Source organism: Ascaphus truei, chromosome 10 (genome assembly GCF_040206685.1).
Source record: "Ascaphus truei isolate aAscTru1 chromosome 10, aAscTru1.hap1, whole genome shotgun sequence".
NCBI lineage: Eukaryota > Metazoa > Chordata > Amphibia > Anura > Ascaphidae > Ascaphus > Ascaphus truei.
In genome coordinates, this window is record NC_134492.1 from 2,415,779 (window position 1) to 2,436,955 (window position 21,177).

The window sequence follows — 21,177 nt, forward strand, 5'->3', positions numbered from 1 at the left end:
GACCTCGCTTATAGCGTTGGCGACGCAACCGATGACATCACCCGTCGCCACTGGCGAAAGTTGAATTTGATTTTTAGCGACGTCGCTGGCAACAAGGCCAGTAACGTCACTAAAAGGGGCGGGCCGCGCAATTTGGTTTAGAGACAGTCACATGTGGTGACTATCTAAAAAAAATACAATTTACCCGGCTTCAAAATTGTTGGTCACTCCGTCGCGGTCGTGCTTACTATAAGCGCTTGCGACGGAGTCCATGTATTTGTTTCTGAGCGACGTCGCGTCGCTGTCGCAAGGCACTATAAGCGCAGCCTAAGGCATAATATGTACTGTAGCTTCTTTAGCACATCACAAGTAGTGTCTACTATTTATCTGATCATCTCAACAACTATATTCTAATGATTGTATTATCATGCGTTCAGGTTCAGCGCAACGTGCATAAGAATACCCAAAACAGTTTGATGGGGCGCATCCCTCTGAAGGCTTGAGAAAGACACAAACATATTTAGCACTATAATTTATTACCAGAGGTTTCTCCTAAGGCTGCGTCCCCGCTAGCGCTGAGCTTGCATGCGCTTGGCGACGTGTGTGTGTGCATACACACACACACACACACACACGTCCCTGCTTACGCGATGCGCAGGCACACGGCGCTTAGATAAACAAATTTTTAGACTTTCTAGCGCGCTCAGCTTCCCCTGCAGCGTCACCCCCGCGAGCGCTTCAGCTTCCCCTGCAGCGTCACCCCCCGCGAGCGCTTCAGCTTCCCCTGCAGCGTCATCCCCCCGCGAGCGCTTGCGAAAATGTTAAGGACACCCAGCGCTCATGCTTGGAGAGCTCTCCAAGCATGAGCGCGCTCAGCGCCAGCGGGGACAAAGCCTTAGAACTCATCAAATAAACTGGTAGCAAAACCTTCATTTTGCATGGAAATGGCAGCCAATTTGTTTTCCTCTCAAAAGTGTATGCAAGTCTCCCTAAAATTAAATATTGCAAGCGAGTCTGCGTGACTACATTAAAAAAATACAATGTAAGTTACTGCATACACAGGTTTACATACAAAGCAAGGTTATATTAACAAAAAAAAGTAGGATCAGCGATTGTGTCTTAAAAACACATTACTAGTACATGTGACATATCACTGGAAGCAAAGTCATGGCATATAATGATTAACACCTGGGAAAAACATCAAGTATGTACAGCTAGAAATCCTATAAAAAAAACCACAACATTATTTGCTGCCTCACTGACTAAACAGTATTCAGCTTTTAGGGGTACAGAGGCCTAGCACGTAAAAGTCCAGATTTTAACTCTGGCGTGAAAAAGCTTCAAATTCCTGCAAGAAATATTTGTCTAATTCTACTTAATCCGAATCCGTGGCCATGTTTTATAATGGATATAAAACCTGATTTCACTTTGATAAACAATGCCTTAGAATTACAAAACAAGTGAAAGTTAATACAAAAGAATAATGAAATGATAAAATATTAACTGAGTCTTGGGCACCAGATGGGAACGTAATAAAAAGCATGTCGTTATTACCCACATTCCCACATCTTCGTAATAAAGGGGTCTTTTACTGCTTTGTTATGGGGAGAGAAAGACCTCGTCCTATAGCTTCATGTCCTATTAGAAGGGTACTGGGGTGACATACACCATTGGAAGTTCCTGTTTTTATGCTTTGTATCTGCAGCTTGAATTCCTACTGTTTGCAGCCTTCCAAAGCAGCAAAAGAGTTAATGATTTTAGCCTCACAAATCAGACTGGTTGCTTATACTGAAAATACATTAAAATCTGCCAACCCCAACAATGCGATTGTCATGACATAAGTTAAAGTTACCAGATTGTTTTTTGCGAAAAACTAAGGATTATTTGCAGGTTTTACTTACTGGGCAAACGTGACAATTACTCAGAAAGGCCTCTGTATCCGTGTCTTTTACCATCACAAAACACCAGCAAAAAAATGCACCAAAAGTTAGCAGAGGCGTCTCCTTCAGGCATCCATCCAGTGGTGAATCTTTCATGACCAAAACTGACCCTCCCTCAGGGGCACAAGAAATTGATTGCCCCAGTGCTGCTATGGTGGGGGGGGGGAGCTGCCAAGTATAGCAAAGCAATGCAAGCCCCTCCGTGATCAAAGGGTTTAAACAAAAACATTGAGATGTCTGAGCAGCTATTCAGTAACCCGCTCATAAACAGTCTGTAATTATCAAATACCAGAGTAATGTAGTAACTGGCGGCATGCACGTTTGTTCTAGTAACCATTTTCCTACAGAAAGGGGAAATATTGCAGTACCTGAAGCAGGACAGGGACCCTCAAGTGCAGGGCGGAAAAGTTAGGAGAACACTAACCCACCCTTATAAAAACCAGAGGAAACATTACCATGAGAGTAACCAACTCTATTACTATTTAACTATTTTAACAGCTAGTAAAAGTGTGTGTGTGTGTGTGTGTGTGTGTGTGTGTGTGTGTGTGTGTGTGTGTGTGTGTGTGTGTGTGTGTGTGTGTGTGTGTGTGTGTGTGTGTGTGTGTGTGTGTGTGTGTGTGTACATATACATATACATAAATATATATATATATCAGTATTGCTTGACCTGAAGAAGAGAGGAGAACTCTCGAAAGCTTGTCCTATGACATAAATTGTTAGTCCAATAAAAAAGGTATCACCTAATACTGAAGAACTAATTTATTCTGCAATATATATATATATATCACAGACCCATTAACAGGGCTCATTGCTAAGAACCCAGGAGCTGTTTTATTTCTAGTTAATGAATACCGTTTTATTCCTTTATAATCCAGTTATACAGGGGGCTGAAGGTCTCATTTGATAAACACCACCCTGCAGTGGGATCAGCTTCAGTATAACACTCACATCACATGATATCCCAGTATTGGTGCAAATATCTATTCCCCCCCCCCTCCCCAAGGATACTGAGCTACATAAGCACACAGAAAGGGGATGTAACCCCTCGCATGCCTGATAACCCAAGACACAACACCAGAAGCAAAGAGATGCAACACAAGCATGGAAATGATTAACCGTTTCCTGCCAAATGGGTCAGCACATGTGATGCACCTTAGCACCCTAACCCCGTCCCAAGGAGAACATTACACAAGCATGTTTAACCCATTGTGTACCAGACCACACAGCTGCCTAAAAAGATTTCCCCCCCCCCCCCCCACCTCTGCCAATATCGCATTGCATGTAAGGCCTTCAACACAAGAGAGGCCATAGCAACACCATGCACATGCAGGTAATGACACCATGCACATGCAGGAAATAACACCATGCACATGCAGGAAATAACACCATGCACATGCAGGAAATAACACCATGCACATGCAGGAAATAACACCACGCAGGTAATAACACCATGCATGTAATAACACTATGCAGGTAATAACACCATGCAGGTAATAACACCATGCGCATACATGTAATAACACCATACAGGTAATAACACCATGCAGGTAATAACACCATGCACATGCAGGTAATAACACCATGCATGTAATAACACCATGCAGGTAATAACACCATGCAGGTAATAACACCATGCACATAATAACACCATGCAGGTAATAACACCATGCACATGCATGTAATAACACCATGCACATGCATGTAATAACACCATGCACATGCATGTAATAACACCATGCAGGTAATAACACCATGCAGGTAATAACACCATGCAGGTAATAACACCATGCACGTAACACCATGCACATGCATGTAATAACACCATGCAGGTAATAACACCATGCGCATACATGTAATAACACCATGCACATGCAGGTAATAACACCATGCAGGTAATAACACCATGCACATGCAGGTAATAACACCATGCAGGTAATAACACCATGCACATGCAGGTAATAACACCATGCAGGTAATAACACCATGCACATGCAGGTAATAACACCATGCACATGCAGGTAATAACACCATGCACATGCAGGTAATAACACCATGCAGGTAATAACACCATGCACATGCAGGTAATAACACCATGCAGGTAATAACACCATGCACATGCAGGTAATAACACCATGCAGGTAATAACACCATGCAGGTAATAACACCATGCACATGCAGGTAATAACACCATGCAGGTAATAACACCATGCACATGCAGGTAATAACACCATGCACATGCAGGTAATAACACCATGCAGGTAATAACACCATGCACATGCAGGTAATAACACCATGCAGGTAATAACACCTGTCCCGGCGGGGGGGGACAGACGGGGTCCCTCGGCTCTCAGGCGGTGCGCCCCGCAGCCCCACACCGGGTCCCCTTACCTGGGCTCAGCCTGCTCAGGCTCCCGCTCCCCTCGGCTCTTAGACGGGGCGCCCCGCAGCCCCACACCGGGGCCCCTCACCTGGGCTCAGCCTGCGCAGGCTCCCGCTCCCCGGCTCGGCTTCTCACCGCAGCGAGGGCGGCATTGTGCTGGGGGGACTGCGGCCGCTCAGCGCGCGCATGCTTGGGTAACCCCGCCCACTCTCCGACCACGCGCGCTCATGCTTGGGTGACCCCGCCCACTCTCCGAGCACGAGCGCCGGCTGCAGAATGTTGCGAGTAGGGGGGGCGTGTCCGCGCATTGACTGGCGCTGATTGGTTGCTGAAGGGTCATGTGACCCTTCAGTGCGCAGGAAAATCAATTTTCTTGGTCTCCTCAAGCTTCGGAGAGATGCACGCCGCGTCAGCGTGGCCGTACAAATTGATTTTAATTGGAGTGAGCACGCCAAGCGCGGACTCAGCGTGTGGGGCAGCTTACAGTGTGCCCGCTGGCGCTGACCGCGCTCATGCTTGAGAGCGGTGACGTTACCAACTCTACGCTGCGGCCAGGCAGGGAACAGGCGCAGCGCCCTGCTCGGCCGGGCAATTCATGGCCGGCTCGCCTGGGGGTGCAGCCACACGTCACAGAGCTGGTTCGCCCTCATTGGGTGAACCGCTCACGTGATGCACTTGCGAGCGGCAAATTCAAATTCGCTTGCTCTGAGCGCCGAGCGGGCGCAGGCGCTTGCTCACACATTGCCGAAATCCGCTGCGCCCCCCCTCCCGCAACCGCTGCATCCCCCCTCCCGCGTCCGCTGCATCCCCCCTCCCGCGTCCGATGTGCCGACCCCCCCGAGTCCGCTGCGCCCCCCCCGAGTCCGCTGTGCTCGCTTCTGTTGTGCTCTCCCCGCATCCGCTGCGCCCCCGCGTCTGCTGCGGCCCCCACTTCACCGCCCACGTCCACCCCCCCCCCCCCCCCCCGTGTCCGCTGTGGCTCCCATATCTATTTTACCTCAGTAACTGCCCCCCATATCTATTTTACATAGAAAAAAATATAGAAAAAAACCGTGTACAAGCTCCAGGAGGTCCTGCAAAAGTGCCTTTGTAGCAATAATATATAATATAATAAAAGGAGTTGACACCGGGAAATAAGGATTAAAGGGCTATGCAGAAACAGAATGATAGCGGATTACTGGGGGTAACAAGAGGGGAACTCAGTGGGGACAAATAGTTGTGATATGCAATCACTAAGTCCCCCTAGCCCCGGCTATGCCCGGTGTGGAGTACCCTCTACTCACGATGAAACACCGCCTTGATCCCCCTCCTTCCAGCTGCTGCCGTGACGCTGCCAGAGGCGTCTCCTCCAGGCACCCGGTGCCTCTCAAACAGCAACAAAAAAGTAAGGATCGCATATCCAGCCGCTCCATAACATAAAATATAGGCACTCACCAGCAAAAGAGGTTACAAAATCAGCTTTAATGAACTACATAAAAAACAAACAGTACTAACTACTCTCCCACGCGTTTCACGCCCACTGGCGCTTTCTCAAGGAGTGACGAGGTGGGGGAGGTCCTGGGTATTTAAAACTCTCCCCGTCATACAAGACAGCTGTTTTAAATAATTAATTAATTTTGTCTTGCAGAAAGGAAAGAAGAAAAGAAACAAAACACCTCATAATGAGTACAAATAATCAATAGAAAAAACAACATATGAATGAAAAATGAAAAATTCAAGAAAATAAAATGAAATAAATATATTGCATTACACTAATGGCGTCCATGGTGTGTATAAAGCGGCTAACCAAATGAGTGACTAAACTCACCTAGTAAAGGTTAATTGAATGTGAAAGCAAACAAGGTATATCACATTATTAATATAGCATGATGGTATGCCTAGACACAGACCCATGAGCTTGGGCCAAATTGGTTGGGGGCACAGGTAGACCATTTCTTTTATGGACACAAAGGCAGGGCCAGCCTTAGTCTTTGCGGAGGACAAGCGGCATGCTGGTAGTGTGGTACCCCCCAATAGAATTAGGTAAGGGTACTTACCTGGCGGCCCAGGTGATTCCTTTAAGGCAGTCCTCCTCCTGCAGCGTAGCGGCATCATGACGTCATAGCAGCATGTGACGTCGCTGCATTCGACGTCTGGTCACCATAACAACGCAACGTTGGGGGAGGAGGGCCGCTCGGGGGAAGGTAAGTCTCCCCTCTATGCACACACTCTCACCTTGGGGTTGGTCCGGGGCCCCTGCACTCCCTCCTCCAGTCAGGCGGAAGTTGGATCCCGGCGCTGATTGGAGGGAGTGCGGAGCCCCCTGAATCCGCGGGTAGGGCGGCCAGGTGTCCAGTATTGAACCAGACTGTCCTGTATTTGTCACAGTGTCCAGTAAAAAATGAGTGGTAATACTGGACATGCATGTGTATACGGGTATTACCTCTCTGGACATAGTGACCTGGCCGGCTTGGGGACCGTGGGATGTCCCCAAGCAGGGCTGTTGCTAGGGGGCTGAACAGCTTCCTCCATCCTGATTGGTTGCATTACCCAGCAGCAGCCAAGCGGGAGGAGGTGTCAGGAGGAGGGGGCCAAGGAGAGGAGGTAACACCAAGGAGCGGTGAGAGGTGTGTGTGTGTCACTGTGTGTGTGTGAGTGTGTGTCACTGTGTGTGAGTGTGTGTGTGTGTGTCACTGTGTGTGTGTCACTGTGTGTGAGTGTGTGTCACTGTGTGTGAGTGTGAGTGTGTGTCACTGTGTGTGTGTCACTGTGTGTGTGTGTGTGTGTGTGTGTGTGTGTGTGTGTGTGTGTGTGTGTGTGTGTGTGTGTGTCACTGTGTGTCACTGTGTGTGTGTGTGTCACTGTGTGTGAGTGTGTGTCACTGTGTGTGAGTGTGAGTGTGTGTCACTGTGTGTGTGTGTGTGTGTGTGTGTGTGTGTGTGTGTGTGTGTGTGTGTGTGTGTGTCACTGTGTGTGTGTGTGTCACTGTGTGTGTGTGTGTGTGTGTGTGTGTGTGTGTGTCACTGTGTGTGTCACTGTGTGTGTCACTGTGTGTGAGTGTGTGTGTGTGTGTCACTGTGTGTGAGTGTGTGAGTGTGTCACTGTGTGTGAGTGTGTGTCACTGTGTGTGTCACTGTGTGTGTGTCACTGTGTGTGTGTGTCACTGTGTGTGAGTGTGTGTCACTGTGTGTGTCACTGTGTGTGTGTCACTGTGTGTGAGTGTGTGTCACTGTGGGAGTGTGTGTGTGTGTCACTGTGTGTCACTGTGTGTGAGTGTGTGTCACTGTGTGTGAGTGTGAGTGTGTGTCACTGTGTGTGTGTCACTGTGTGTGAGTGTGTGTGAGTGTGTGTCACTGTGGGAGTGTGTGTGTGTGTGTGTGTGTGTGTGTGTGTGTGTGTGTGTGTGTGTGTGTGTGTCACTGTGTGTGAGTGTGTGTCACTGTGTGTGAGTGTGTGTCACTGTGGGAGTGTGTGTGTGTGTGTTGTGCACATCGCACCTTTCACCATAGTGTCCAGTTTTTTTGGAGAAGCCACCTGGCAACCCTATCCGCGGGGCACAAGGCAGCCCCTAACCCTAAGCCTGACCCTGCCCTGAGCAAACTGCCCCCGCTGCAGCTACACTCAGACTGGCTTAGGCTGCGGCCAGGCAGGGAGCGGGCGCGCTGGCGCTCCTGCGCTGCGCCCTCCTCGGCCGGGCGATTCGTGGCCGGCTAGGTACACGCGCGGGGGGCATGTTGGGACGGCCAAGATGTCATGGAGCGAGTTCACCATCATTGGGTGAATCAAGTGATGTGTGAGCGCTACATTCAAATCTGCTTGCTTGGCAAGCAGGTAAGTGCTGTGCACGCTCAGGCGCTTGCTCACGCTGGCCACACACATTGCCGCAATGGGTATGTGCCCGCCCACTCAGCGCCACCCTGGCCGAGGCCTTAGGCTTGGTCCCCGTTGGCTGCTGCAGCGCTCGCTATGGTGGGCGCTGCGGGGACAAGAGCCGCCTCTCAATGGGGCCGGGCCCTCTGCAGGGACAAGAGCCGCCTCTCAATGGGGCCGGGCCCTCTGTGGGGACAAGAGCCGCCTCTCAATGGGGCCGGGCCCTCTGCAGGGACAAGAGCCGCCTCTCGATGGGGCCGGGCCCTCTGCGGGGACAAGAGCCGCCTCTCAATGGGGCCGGGCCCTCTGCAGGGACAAGAGCCGCCTCTGACTGGGGCCGGGCCCTCTGCGGGGACAAGAGCCGCCTCTCAATGGGGCCGGGCCCTCTGCGGGGACAAGAGCCGCCTCTCAATGGGGCCGGGCCCTCTGCAGGGACAAGAGCCGCCTCTCGATGGGGCCGGGCCCTCTGCGGGGACAAGAGCCGCCTCTCGATGGGGCCGGGCCCTCTGCGGGGACAAGAGCCGCCTCTGACTGGGGCCGGGCCCTCTGCGGGGACAAGAGCCGCCCCTGACTGGGGCCGGGCCCTCTGCGGGGACAAGAGCCGCCTCTCGATGGGGCCGGGCCCTCTGCGGGGACAAGAGCCGCCTCTCGATGGGGCCGGGCCCTCTGCGGGGACAAGAGCCGCCTCTCGATGGGGCCGGGCCCTCTGCGGGGACAAGAGCCGCCTCTGACTGGGGCCGGGCCCTCTGCGGGGACAAGAGCCGCCTCTGACTGGGGCCGGGCCCTCTGCGGGGACAAGAGCCGCCTCTCAATGGGGCCGGGCCCTCTGCGGGGACAAGAGCCGCCTCTGACTGGGGCCGGGCCCTCTGCGGGGACAAGAGCCGCCTCTCAATGGGGCCGGGCCCTCTGCGGGGACAAGAGCCGCCTCTCAATGGGGCCGGGCCCTCTGCGGGGACAAGAGCCGCCTCTGACTGGGGCCGGGCCCTCTGCGGGGACAAAAAAGCCGCCTCTCAATGGGGCCGGGCCCTCTGCGGGGACAAGAGCCGCCTCTGACTGGGGCCGGGCCCTCTGCGGGGACAAGAGCCGCCTCTGACTGGGGCCGGGCCCTCTGCGGGGACAAGAGCCGCCTCTCAATGGGGCCGGGCCCTCTGCGGGGACAAGAGCCGCCTCTGACTGGGGCCGGGCCCTCTGCGGGGACAAGAGCCGCCTCTGACTGGGGCCGGGCCCTCTGCGGGGACAAGAGCCGCCTCTGACTGGGGCCGGGCCCTCTGCGGGGACAAGAGCCGCCTCTGACTGGGGCCGGGCCCTCTGCGGGGACAAGAGCCGCCTCTGACTGGGGCCGGGCCCTCTGCGGGGACAAGAGCCGCCTCTCAATGGGGCCGGGCCCTCTGCGGGGACAAGAGCCGCCTCTGACTGGGGCCGGGCCCTCTGCGGGGACAAGAGCCGCCTCTCAATGGGGCCGGGCCCTCTGCGGGGACAAGAGCCGCCTCTGACTGGGGCCGGGCCCTCTGCGGGGACAAGAGCCGCCTCTCAATGGGGCCGGGCCCTCTGCGGGGACAAGAGCCGCCTCTGACTGGGGCCGGACCCTCTGCGGGGACAAGAGCCGCCTCTGACTGGGGCCGGGCCCTCTGCGGGGACAAGAGCCGCCTCTCAATGGGGCCGGGCCCTCTGCGGGGACAAGAGCCGCCTCTCAATGGGGCCGGGCCCTCTGCGGGGACAAGAGCCGCCTCTCAATGGGGCCGGGCCCTCTGCGGGGACAAGAGCCGCCTCTGACTGGGGCCGGGCCCTCTGCGGGGACAAGAGCCGCCTCTGACTGGGGCCGGGCCCTCTGCGGGGACAAGAGCCGCCTCTCAATGGGGCCGGGCCCTCTGCGGGGACAAGAGCCGCCTCTGACTGGGGCCTGGCCCTCTGCGGGGACAAGAGCCACCTCTGACAGGGGCCGGGCCCTCTGCGGGGACAAGAGCCGCCTCTCAATGGGGCCGGGCCCTCTGCGGGGACAAGAGCCGCCTCTCAATGGGGCCGGGCCCTCTGCGGGGACAAGAGCCGCCTCTGACTGGGGCCGGGCCCTCTGCGGGGACAAGAGCCGCCTCTGACTGGGGCCGGGCCCTCTGCGGGGACAAGAGCCGCCTCTGACTGGGGCCGGGCCCTCTGCGGGGACAAGAGCCGCCTCTCAATGGGGCCGGGCCCTCTGCGGGGACAAGAGCCGCCTCTGACTGGGGCCGGGCCCTCTGCGGGGACAAGAGCCGCCTCTCAATGGGGCCGGGCCCTCTGCGGGGACAAGAGCCGCCTCTGACTGGGGCCGGGCCCTCTGCGGGGACAAGAGCCGCCTCTCAATGGGGCCGGGCCCTCTGCGGGGACAAGAGCCGCCTCTGACTGGGGCCGGGCCCTCTGCGGGGACAAGAGCCGCCTCTGACTGGGGCCGGGCCCTCTGCGGGGACAAGATCCGCCTCTCAATGGGGCCGGGCCCTCTGCGGGGACAAGAGCCGCCTCTCAATGGGGCCGGGCCCTCTGCGGGGACAAGAGCCGCCTCTGACTGGGGCCGGGCCCTCTGCGGGGACAAGAGCCGCCTCTGACTGGGGCCGGGCCCTCTGCGGGGACAAGAGCCGCCTCTGACTGGGGCCGGGCCCTCTGCGGGGACAAGAGCCGCCTCTGACTGGGGCCGGGCCCTCTGCGGGGACAAGAGCCGCCTCTCAATGGGGCCGGGCCCTCTGCGGGGACAAGAGCCGCCTCTGACTGGGGCCGGGCCCTCTGCGGGGACAAGAGCCGCCTCTCAATGGGGCCGGGCCCTCTGCGGGGACAAGAGCCGCCTCTGACTGGGGCCGGGCCCTCTGCGGGGACAAGAGCCGCCTCTCAATGGGGCCGGGCCCTCTGCGGGGACAAGAGCCGCCTCTGACTGGGGCCGGACCCTCTGCGGGGACAAGAGCCGCCTCTGACTGGGGCCGGGCCCTCTGCGGGGACAAGAGCCGCCTCTCAATGGGGCCGGGCCCTCTGCGGGGACAAGAGCCGCCTCTCAATGGGGCCGGGCCCTCTGCGGGGACAAGAGCCGCCTCTCAATGGGGCCGGGCCCTCTGCGGGGACAAGAGCCGCCTCTGACTGGGGCCGGGCCCTCTGCGGGGACAAGAGCCGCCTCTGACTGGGGCCGGGCCCTCTGCGGGGACAAGAGCCGCCTCTCAATGGGGCCGGGCCCTCTGCGGGGACAAGAGCCGCCTCTGACTGGGGCCTGGCCCTCTGCGGGGACAAGAGCCACCTCTGACAGGGGCCGGGCCCTCTGCGGGGACAAGAGCCGCCTCTCAATGGGGCCGGGCCCTCTGCGGGGACAAGAGCCGCCTCTCAATGGGGCCGGGCCCTCTGCGGGGACAAGAGCCGCCTCTGACTGGGGCCGGGCCCTCTGCGGGGACAAGAGCCGCCTCTGACTGGGGCCGGGCCCTCTGCGGGGACAAGAGCCGCCTCTGACTGGGGCCGGGCCCTCTGCGGGGACAAGAGCCGCCTCTCAATGGGGCCGGGCCCTCTGCGGGGACAAGAGCCGCCTCTGACTGGGGCCGGGCCCTCTGCGGGGACAAGAGCCGCCTCTCAATGGGGCCGGGCCCTCTGCGGGGACAAGAGCCGCCTCTGACTGGGGCCGGGCCCTCTGCGGGGACAAGAGCCGCCTCTCAATGGGGCCGGGCCCTCTGCGGGGACAAGAGCCGCCTCTGACTGGGGCCGGGCCCTCTGCGGGGACAAGAGCCGCCTCTGACTGGGGCCGGGCCCTCTGCGGGGACAAGATCCGCCTCTCAATGGGGCCGGGCCCTCTGCGGGGACAAGAGCCGCCTCTCAATGGGGCCGGGCCCTCTGCGGGGACAAGAGCCGCCTCTGACTGGGGCCGGGCCCTCTGCGGGGACAAGAGCCGCCTCTGACTGGGGCCGGGCCCTCTGCGGGGACAAGAGCCGCCTCTGACTGGGGCCGGGCCCTCTGCGGGGACAAGAGCCGCCTCTGACTGGGGCCGGGCCCTCTGCGGGGACAAGAGCCGCCTCTCAATGGGGCCGGGCCCTCTGCGGGGACAAGAGCCGCCTCTGACTGGGGCCGGGCCCTCTGCGGGGACAAGAGCCGCCTCTCAATGGGGCCGGGCCCTCTGCGGGGACAAGAGCCGCCTCTGACTGGGGCCGGGCCCTCTGCGGGGACAAGAGCCGCCTCTCAATGGGGCCGGGCCCTCTGCGGGGACAAGAGCCGCCTCTGACTGGGGCCGGACCCTCTGCGGGGACAAGAGCCGCCTCTGACTGGGGCCGGGCCCTCTGCGGGGACAAGAGCCGCCTCTCAATGGGGCCGGGCCCTCTGCGGGGACAAGAGCCGCCTCTCAATGGGGCCGGGCCCTCTGCGGGGACAAGAGCCGCCTCTCAATGGGGCCGGGCCCTCTGCGGGGACAAGAGCCGCCTCTGACTGGGGCCGGGCCCTCTGCGGGGACAAGAGCCGCCTCTGACTGGGGCCGGGCACTCTGCGGGGACAAGAGCCGCCTCTGACTGGGGCCGGGCCCTCTGCGGGGACAAGAGCCGCCTCTCAATGGGGCCGGGCCCTCTGCGGGGACAAGAGCCGCCTCTGACTGGGGCCTGGCCCTCTGCGGGGACAAGAGCCACCTCTGACTGGGGCCGGGCCCTCTGCGGGGACAAGAGCCGCCTCTCAATGGGGCCGGGCCCTCTGCGGGGACAAGAGCCGCCTCTCAATGGGGCCGGGCCCTCTGCGGGGACAAGAGCCGCCTCTGACTGGGGCCGGGCCCTCTGCGGGGACAAGAGCCGCCTCTGACTGGGGCCGGGCCCTCTGCGGGGACAAGAGCCGCCTCTGACTGGGGCCGGGCCCTCTGCGGGGACAAGAGCCACCTCTGACTGGGGCCGGGCCCTCTGCGGGGACAAGAGCCGCCTCTCAATGGGGCCGGGCCCTCTGCGGGGACAAGAGCCGCCTCTGACTGGGGCCGGGCCCTCTGCGGGGACAAGAGCCGCCTCTCAATGGGGCCGGGCCCTCTGCGGGGACAAGAGCCGCCTCTGACTGGGGCCGGGCCCTCTGCGGGGACAAGAGCCGCCTCTCAATGGGGCCGGGCCCTCTGCGGGGACAAGAGCCGCCTCTGACTGGGGCCGGGCCCTCTGCGGGGACAAGAGCCGCCTCTCAATGGGGCCGGGCCCTCTGCGGGGACAAGAGCCGCCTCTCAATGGGGCCGGGCCCTCTGCGGGGACAAGAGCCGCCTCTGACTGGGGCCGGGCCCTCTGCGGGGACAAGAGCCGCCTCTGACTGGGGCCGGGCCCTCTGCGGGGACAAGAGCCGCCTCTCAATGGGGCCGGGCCCTCTGCGGGGACAAGAGCCGCCTCTCAATGGGGCCGGGCCCTCTGCGGGGACAAGAGCCGCCTCTGACTGGGGCCGGGCCCTCTGCGGGGACAAGAGCCGCCTCTGACTGGGGCCGGGCCCTCTGCGGGGACAAGAGCCGCCTCTGACTGGGGCCGGGCCCTCTGCGGGGACAAGAGCCGCCTCTGACTGGGGCCGGGCCCTCTGCGGGGACAAGAGCCGCCTCTCAATGGGGCCGGGCCCTCTGCGGGGACAAGAGCCGCCTCTGACTGGGGCCGGGCCCTCTGCGGGGACAAGAGCCGCCTCTGACTGGGGCCGGGCCCTCTGCGGGGACAAGAGCCGCCTCTGACTGGGGCCGGGGCCGCTGCGGGGACAAGAGCCGCCTCTCAATGGGGCCGGGCCCTCTGCGGGGACAAGAGCCGCCTCTGACTGGGGCCGGGCCCTCTGCGGGGACAAGAGCCGCCTCTGACTGGGGCCGGGCCCTCTGCGGGGACAAGAGCCGCCTCTCAATGGGGCCGGGCCCTCTGCGGGGACAAGAGCCGCCTCTGACTGGGGCCGGGCCCTCTGCGGGGACAAGAGCCGCCTCTCAATGGGGCCGGGCCCTCTGCGGGGACAAGAGCCGCCTCTGACTGGGGCCGGGCCCTCTGCGGGGACAAGAGCCGCCTCTCAATGGGGCCGGGCCCTCTGCGGGGACAAGAGCCGCCTCTGACTGGGGCCGGACCCTCTGCGGGGACAAGAGCCGCCTCTGACTGGGGCCGGGCCCTCTGCGGGGACAAGAGCCGCCTCTCAATGGGGCCGGGCCCTCTGCGGGGACAAGAGCCGCCTCTCAATGGGGCCGGGCCCTCTGCGGGGACAAGAGCCGCCTCTCAATGGGGCCGGGCCCTCTGCGGGGACAAGAGCCGCCTCTGACTGGGGCCGGGCCCTCTGCGGGGACAAGAGCCGCCTCTGACTGGGGCCGGGCCCTCTGCGGGGACAAGAGCCGCCTCTGACTGGGGCCGGGCCCTCTGCGGGGACAAGAGCCGCCTCTCAATGGGGCCGGGCCCTCTGCGGGGACAAGAGCCGCCTCTGACTGGGGCCTGGCCCTCTGCGGGGACAAGAGCCACCTCTGACTGGGGCCGGGCCCTCTGCGGGGACAAGAGCCGCCTCTCAATGGGGCCGGGCCCTCTGCGGGGACAAGAGCCGCCTCTCAATGGGGCCGGGCCCTCTGCGGGGACAAGAGCCGCCTCTGACTGGGGCCGGGCCCTCTGCGGGGACAAGAGCCGCCTCTGACTGGGGCCGGGCCCTCTGCGGGGACAAGAGCCGCCTCTGACTGGGGCCGGGCCCTCTGCGGGGACAAGAGCCGCCTCTCAATGGGGCCGGGCCCTCTGCGGGGACAAGAGCCGCCTCTGACTGGGGCCGGGCCCTCTGCGGGGACAAGAGCCGCCTCTCAATGGGGCCGGGCCCTCTGCGGGGACAAGAGCCGCCTCTGACTGGGGCCGGGCCCTCTGCGGGGACAAGAGCCGCCTCTCAATGGGGCCGGGCCCTCTGCGGGGACAAGAGCCGCCTCTGACTGGGGCCGGGCCCTCTGCGGGGACAAGAGCCGCCTCTGACTGGGGCCGGGCCCTCTGCGGGGACAAGATCCGCCTCTCAATGGGGCCGGGCCCTCTGCGGGGACAAGAGCCGCCTCTCAATGGGGCCGGGCCCTCTGCGGGGACAAGAGCCGCCTCTGACTGGGGCCGGGCCCTCTGCGGGGACAAGAGCCGCCTCTGACTGGGGCCGGGCCCTCTGCGGGGACAAGAGCCGCCTCTGACTGGGGCCGGGCCCTCTGCGGGGACAAGAGCCGCCTCTGACTGGGGCCGGGCCCTCTGCGGGGACAAGAGCCGCCTCTCAATGGGGCCGGGCCCTCTGCGGGGACAAGAGCCGCCTCTGACTGGGGCCGGGCCCTCTGCGGGGACAAGAGCCGCCTCTCAATGGGGCCGGGCCCTCTGCGGGGACAAGAGCCGCCTCTGACTGGGGCCGGGCCCTCTGCGGGGACAAGAGCCGCCTCTCAATGGGGCCGGGCCCTCTGCGGGGACAAGAGCCGCCTCTGACTGGGGCCGGACCCTCTGCGGGGACAAGAGCCGCCTCTGACTGGGGCCGGGCCCTCTGCGGGGACAAGAGCCGCCTCTCAATGGGGCCGGGCCCTCTGCGGGGACAAGAGCCGCCTCTCAATGGGGCCGGGCCCTCTGCGGGGACAAGAGCCGCCTCTCAATGGGGCCGGGCCCTCTGCGGGGACAAGAGCCGCCTCTGACTGGGGCCGGGCCCTCTGCGGGGACAAGAGCCGCCTCTGACTGGGGCCGGGCACTCTGCGGGGACAAGAGCCGCCTCTGACTGGGGCCGGGCCCTCTGCGGGGACAAGAGCCGCCTCTCAATGGGGCCGGGCCCTCTGCGGGGACAAGAGCCGCCTCTGACTGGGGCCTGGCCCTCTGCGGGGACAAGAGCCACCTCTGACTGGGGCCGGGCCCTCTGCGGGGACAAGAGCCGCCTCTCAATGGGGCCGGGCCCTCTGCGGGGACAAGAGCCGCCTCTCAATGGGGCCGGGCCCTCTGCGGGGACAAGAGCCGCCTCTGACTGGGGCCGGGCCCTCTGCGGGGACAAGAGCCGCCTCTGACTGGGGCCGGGCCCTCTGCGGGGACAAGAGCCGCCTCTGACTGGGGCCGGGCCCTCTGCGGGGACAAGAGCCGCCTCTGACTGGGGCCGGGCCCTCTGCGGGGACAAGAGCCGCCTCTCAATGGGGCCGGGCCCTCTGCGGGGACAAGAGCCGCCTCTGACTGGGGCCGGGCCCTCTGCGGGGACAAGAGCCGCCTCTCAATGGGGCCGGGCCCTCTGCGGGGACAAGAGCCGCCTCTGACTGGGGCCGGGCCCTCTGCGGGGACAAGAGCCGCCTCTCAATGGGGCCGGGCCCTCTGCGGGGACAAGAGCCGCCTCTGACTGGGGCCGGGCCCTCTGCGGGGACAAGAGCCGCCTCTCAATGGGGCCGGGCCCTCTGCGGGGACAAGAGCCGCCTCTCAATGGGGCCGGGCCCTCTGCGGGGACAAGAGCCGCCTCTGACTGGGGCCGGGCCCTCTGCGGGGACAAGAGCCGCCTCTGACTGGGGCCGGGCCCTCTGCGGGGACAAGAGCCGCCTCTCAATGGGGCCGGGCCCTCTGCGGGGACAAGAGCCGCCTCTCAATGGGGCCGGGCCCTCTGCGGGGACAAGAGCCGCCTCTGACTGGGGCCGGGCCCTCTGCGGGGACAAGAGCCGCCTCTGACTGGGGCCGGGCCCTCTGCGGGGACAAGAGCCGCCTCTGACTGGGGCCGGGCCCTCTGCGGGGACAAGAGCCGCCTCTGACTGGGGCCGGGCCCTCTGCGGGGACAAGAGCCGCCTCTCAATGGGGCCGGGCCCTCTGCGGGGACAAGAGCCGCCTCTGACTGGGGCCGGGCCCTCTGCGGGGAGTTTGAGGCACACATGAAAATTGAGATTGGAACTGGTGACTGAGCACTAGGCCACGCCCCCCACCATTTCAGCCAATGAGGGCGAACCTGCCGGGTGATATCACAGCCGTGTCCTCTGTCACGCCCCTCCCCCGGTCTTTCCCCCAGCAGCTCACTGCAGACCAGGGAACTCTGCTGCATGCGCCGCCAGCGCAGGCAGCCGCACAAACAGCGCAGGCAGCCGCACAAACAGCGCAGGCAGCCACACAAACAGCGCAGGCAGCCGCACAAACAGCGCAGGCAGCCGCACAAACAGCGCAGGCAGCCGCACAAACAGCGCAGGCAGCCGCACAAACAGCGCAGGCAGCCGCACAAACAGCGCAGGCAGCCACACAAACAGCGCAGGCAGCCGCACAAACAGCGCAGGCAGCGGGGCCGAAGCCTTAGTAAGACCAGACTCCTAAATCTACCCAACATATTAGGATTCTTTCAGTCACTCCAGGAGACCGGGCCTGTCTGGACCCTGAGCACCTGATGCTGGTACCCACCAGAGATTTCCCCAGGTAACCCGTGGGCTAGTCTGAGCCTGCTGTAATGCAATTCCTTGAATATAGCTCTCATGGTGGCCAGCAGAGAAAGAAGGGCAGAGGATCCAAAATGGACCCAGCGCCCTCATAATGTCCGCCGGGTGTCTGGGGTTTGCTGGGATTGGCTTTCTCCTCCCCTCCCCCTCACCACGAGGCAGCGTGGAGTTGCGCGCGCAGCAGCTGGGGTGGGGGGGGGGAAGCAGGAGGGCGGGCTATTTAAACCCGCAGCGCGAGGGAGAATTCAGTAATCCTGTTTTTTCGCCCTACCCCCACGCGCCCCAAGCCCCCCCGTACGCACCGGCACATTACACGCACTACGCCCATGCGCCGTATGCACCTGCCCCCTACGCGCCATACCCACCGGCGCCGCTAGCACATGCACCCGCACACCATGCCCCTGCGCCTTATGCACCTGCGCCGGACGCGCCTGGCGCGCCGGCACCAGCCTTGGATCCATCAACGGCAGTCCCACTGCCCCAGGCTGCGGGGTGCCCCCCAGTGTCCCGGGCCCCTCCCCCGGTGGATGCGCCGGCGCCAATGGCGCTGGGAAGCGTCGCCGATCCGGGGAGCAGCAACAGAAGTCGTGCAGCGGCCAAAAGACCCAGGACCGGTCACCCAGGTGCACGAGTCGCAGGATCAGGTGAGCATGATAATGCAACATTGGAATGTAATGAGGATGATGTTGATGATGTTAGTGATGGGGGGTCGGTTAGGTCAGGGTCGGACTGTGAGTCCCAGGGGTCAGACAGCGAGGATAGTGAGAGCGCAAGAGCGAGCAGCGAGTCAGACGCAAGCAGCGGCGCAGACAGCGACGAGACCCCAGGGGTAAAACGCATAAGGAAACAGGTAGAGGTGTTGAGCAAGGCGGTAAAGCTGAGGAGGACAGATAAGGGAAAACGCAGAGCGCGCAAAGACAAAGGGGCGGCTTCCACCCACAGTGGGGAGGATTCGTTTGCAGTCGAAACTAGCCCCCTGTACACACACCTGCCCAGGAGAACACAGAGAGACATAGGTAACAGGAAGTATGTGGATATGTTTAAGCTGTCTGTAAAGGGGCGAGCAGAGAGGAGACGCGCGTGAGAGGCGGGCGAGAAAGGGCAGGTAGTGAGGAGTAATGCGAACTGGATTATGGGTTTCATTGTGTTCGGGGACTGTTTCCTTTCAAAACATCCCAAGGAATTGCATAATGTGATGAGATACATGAGTGTGATACAGAACATACAGAACATACATGCTGAACACGGGGGGGGGGTCAGCGTGGCGAGATTATGATGAGCAGTTCAGGCACAGGTGGCAGGGAGATACACGGTTGAATCTGGGGAAGATGGACATGGAATTGTGGATGAAGCTAGTGGGAAACACGAGCCAGGGGGGTAACGCGCCCTTTCGCAAGTGGCCGGGCAGGCGGCCCGGGAGTCATTCAGCAAGCAGAGGCAGCAACGGGGAGTGTTGGGCGTTTAACGATAAATATTGCAAATGGGGGGAGAGTTGCAAGTTCAAACATGTGTGTAGCCAGTGCGGGGGTAGCCACCCCATTAAGAAATGCTTCAAAGCCCGGGGCAACCGCAGCCAGGCTAGAGGAAGGGAGGCACCTAACACAGGCCCCAACACCGGTCAGCCTTAGCGTGCTGAGCTATTGGTTAAAGGGGTACCCCGACCGGGAGAAAGCAAAGTTCCTGGAAGGGGGGTTTAGAAAGGGGTTTCACATACCAGTGGGGGGGGGGGGGTGGTACAAGCTAGGGGTGTTAGCCGGAACTTAAAATCCGCTGCAACACACAGACACATAGTTAAAGGAAAAATAGAGAAAGAGAAAATTGGGGCGTATGGCGGGCCCATTCGCATCCCCCCCTATCGCCCAGTTAATTATTTCCCCGCTGGGTGTAGTGCCAAAAAAGGACCCGGGCAAATTCAGGCTAATACAACACCTGTCATACCCAAGGGGGGGTCTGTGACTGATGCCATAGACCCAGAGCTATGCCAATCATTTGACACCGCCATAGGGATAATTAAAACATGTGGGGAGGGAGCACTATTGGCAAAAATCGACATAGAATCAGCCTTCCGGCTGTTACCTTTGGCCCCCAGCAGCTTCAGATTCACAGGGTGTAAATTTGAGGGCGCGTATTACATCGATAAATGTCTCCCCTTGCGTTGCGCCATTTCATGCGCCTACTTTGAGGCTTTTAGTACTTTCTTGCACTGGTGCATAGTCAGTAAGACGGGGACTAGCACAGTGGCGCACTATCTGGATGACTTCCTGCTGGTGGGTCCCCCGGGTTCACCGCAGTGCAACAGTTTGCTGGAGAGTACTAAGGGGATCATGAGGGAATTGGGGGTTCCCATAGCAGAGGAAAAAACTGAGGGCCCAACAGAAATCCTGTCATTCCTCGGTATAGAGATTGACACGCTGGCGAGGGAATCACGCTTATCCGCAGACAAGGTCAGGAAGCTTAGAATGAGCCTAGGTCAGGTCAGGGAGGACAGGAAGGTGACCCTGAAACAAATGCAGTCACTGCTGGGTCTGCTAAACTTCCCCTGCAGAGTAATCCCCATGGGCAGGATATTTAACCGCAGGTTGGAAAGGGCCACTGCGGGGGTAAAAAAGCCCCAACACCATATCCGAATCACCAAGGAGCTTAGGGCAGACCTGGAGGTATGGGGGTTTTTTCTCAGGGAGTTTAATGGGAGAAGGCTGTGGGTTACGGACGGCGAGACCAGCGACGCCCTGCAATTATTCACTGACGCATCAGGGGGGCACGGGTTCGGGGCATACTTTAGAGGGGAGTGGTGTGCGGGTCCATGGCCAGCTGACTGGGTGGAGACGGGGGTAACTAAGAACATGGCTTTCCTGGAGTTGTTCCCCATTGTAGTAGCGGTAGAGCTATGGGCCAAGGAATTAGCAAACAAGCACATAATATTCTGGTCAGACATTTTGGGGGTAGTGGAGGCAGTGAACGGCCTATCGGCTACATCACCACCAGTGATAAGGTCATTGCGCAGGCTGGTCCTGCAGTGCATGCTGGGGAACATAAACTTTAAGGCAAAGCACATCCCCGGGAAGCTTAATGTTATCGCAGACGCGCTATCCCGCTTTAACTGGCCTGCATTTAGGCGGGCAGCCCCAGACACGCAGGCAAGAGGTTTGACCTGCCCAAATTATCTGTACCAGCTAGGGCGGCGGGAGTGATGGCTTTGGTGCAGCAATCGCTAGCCCCCCGCACGTGGAAGACGTACAACAACGCATGGCGGCAATGGCGCAGTTTCAGGAAGGCCTCCAAGGGGAGTGGTAAGGTTAGCAGAACCCATCAGCTAATCAATTTCTTACTTACCCAGAAGCGGGCGGGCATGTCACGGGCTAAGGCGGGCGGTACGCTAGCGGGTATCGCCTTTTTCCTGAAGTTAGGGGGACAGACAGACATCACCAAGGATTTCCTCCTCAGGCGAATACTGATCGGGTGGGTCAGAGGGGAGCGCAAGCGCGGAGATAAGAGGGAGCCGGTAACGGTGGAGAGGTTACAGAGGTTGAACAAGGCAGCGGAGTCAGTATGCGCAGGACCGTTCGAAATAAATTTATTTAAAGCGGCTTTCACTTTTGCCTTTTTTGGAGCCTTTAGAGTAGGGGAACTTGTAGCAGCGTCAAAAGCTAGCAGGGACACTGGCCTGTTGCTGGGAAACGTGATTATAGGAGAGGAGACAGTGGCATGCC

The 21,177-nt window shown here is 60.6% G+C and overlaps 1 protein-coding gene across 3 annotated transcripts in view; it reads right to left on the reverse strand.

The window, feature by feature from the left end:
• Positions 1 to 4,507, reverse strand: part of LRRC8D (leucine rich repeat containing 8 VRAC subunit D) — a 41,380-nt gene extending 36,873 nt beyond the window's left edge. Inside the window, exon 1 of one of the 3 annotated variants that reach the window (XM_075615572.1) lies at positions 4,308 to 4,507. The gene's annotated coding sequence lies outside the window, so the exon portion shown is untranslated. Of the gene's footprint in view, positions 1 to 1,880; positions 2,084 to 4,307 lie in introns of those variants that run through there. The other 2 variants (XM_075615574.1, XM_075615575.1) reach the window with 2 other exon arrangements.
• Positions 4,508 to 21,177: the final 16,670 nt, after the last annotated feature.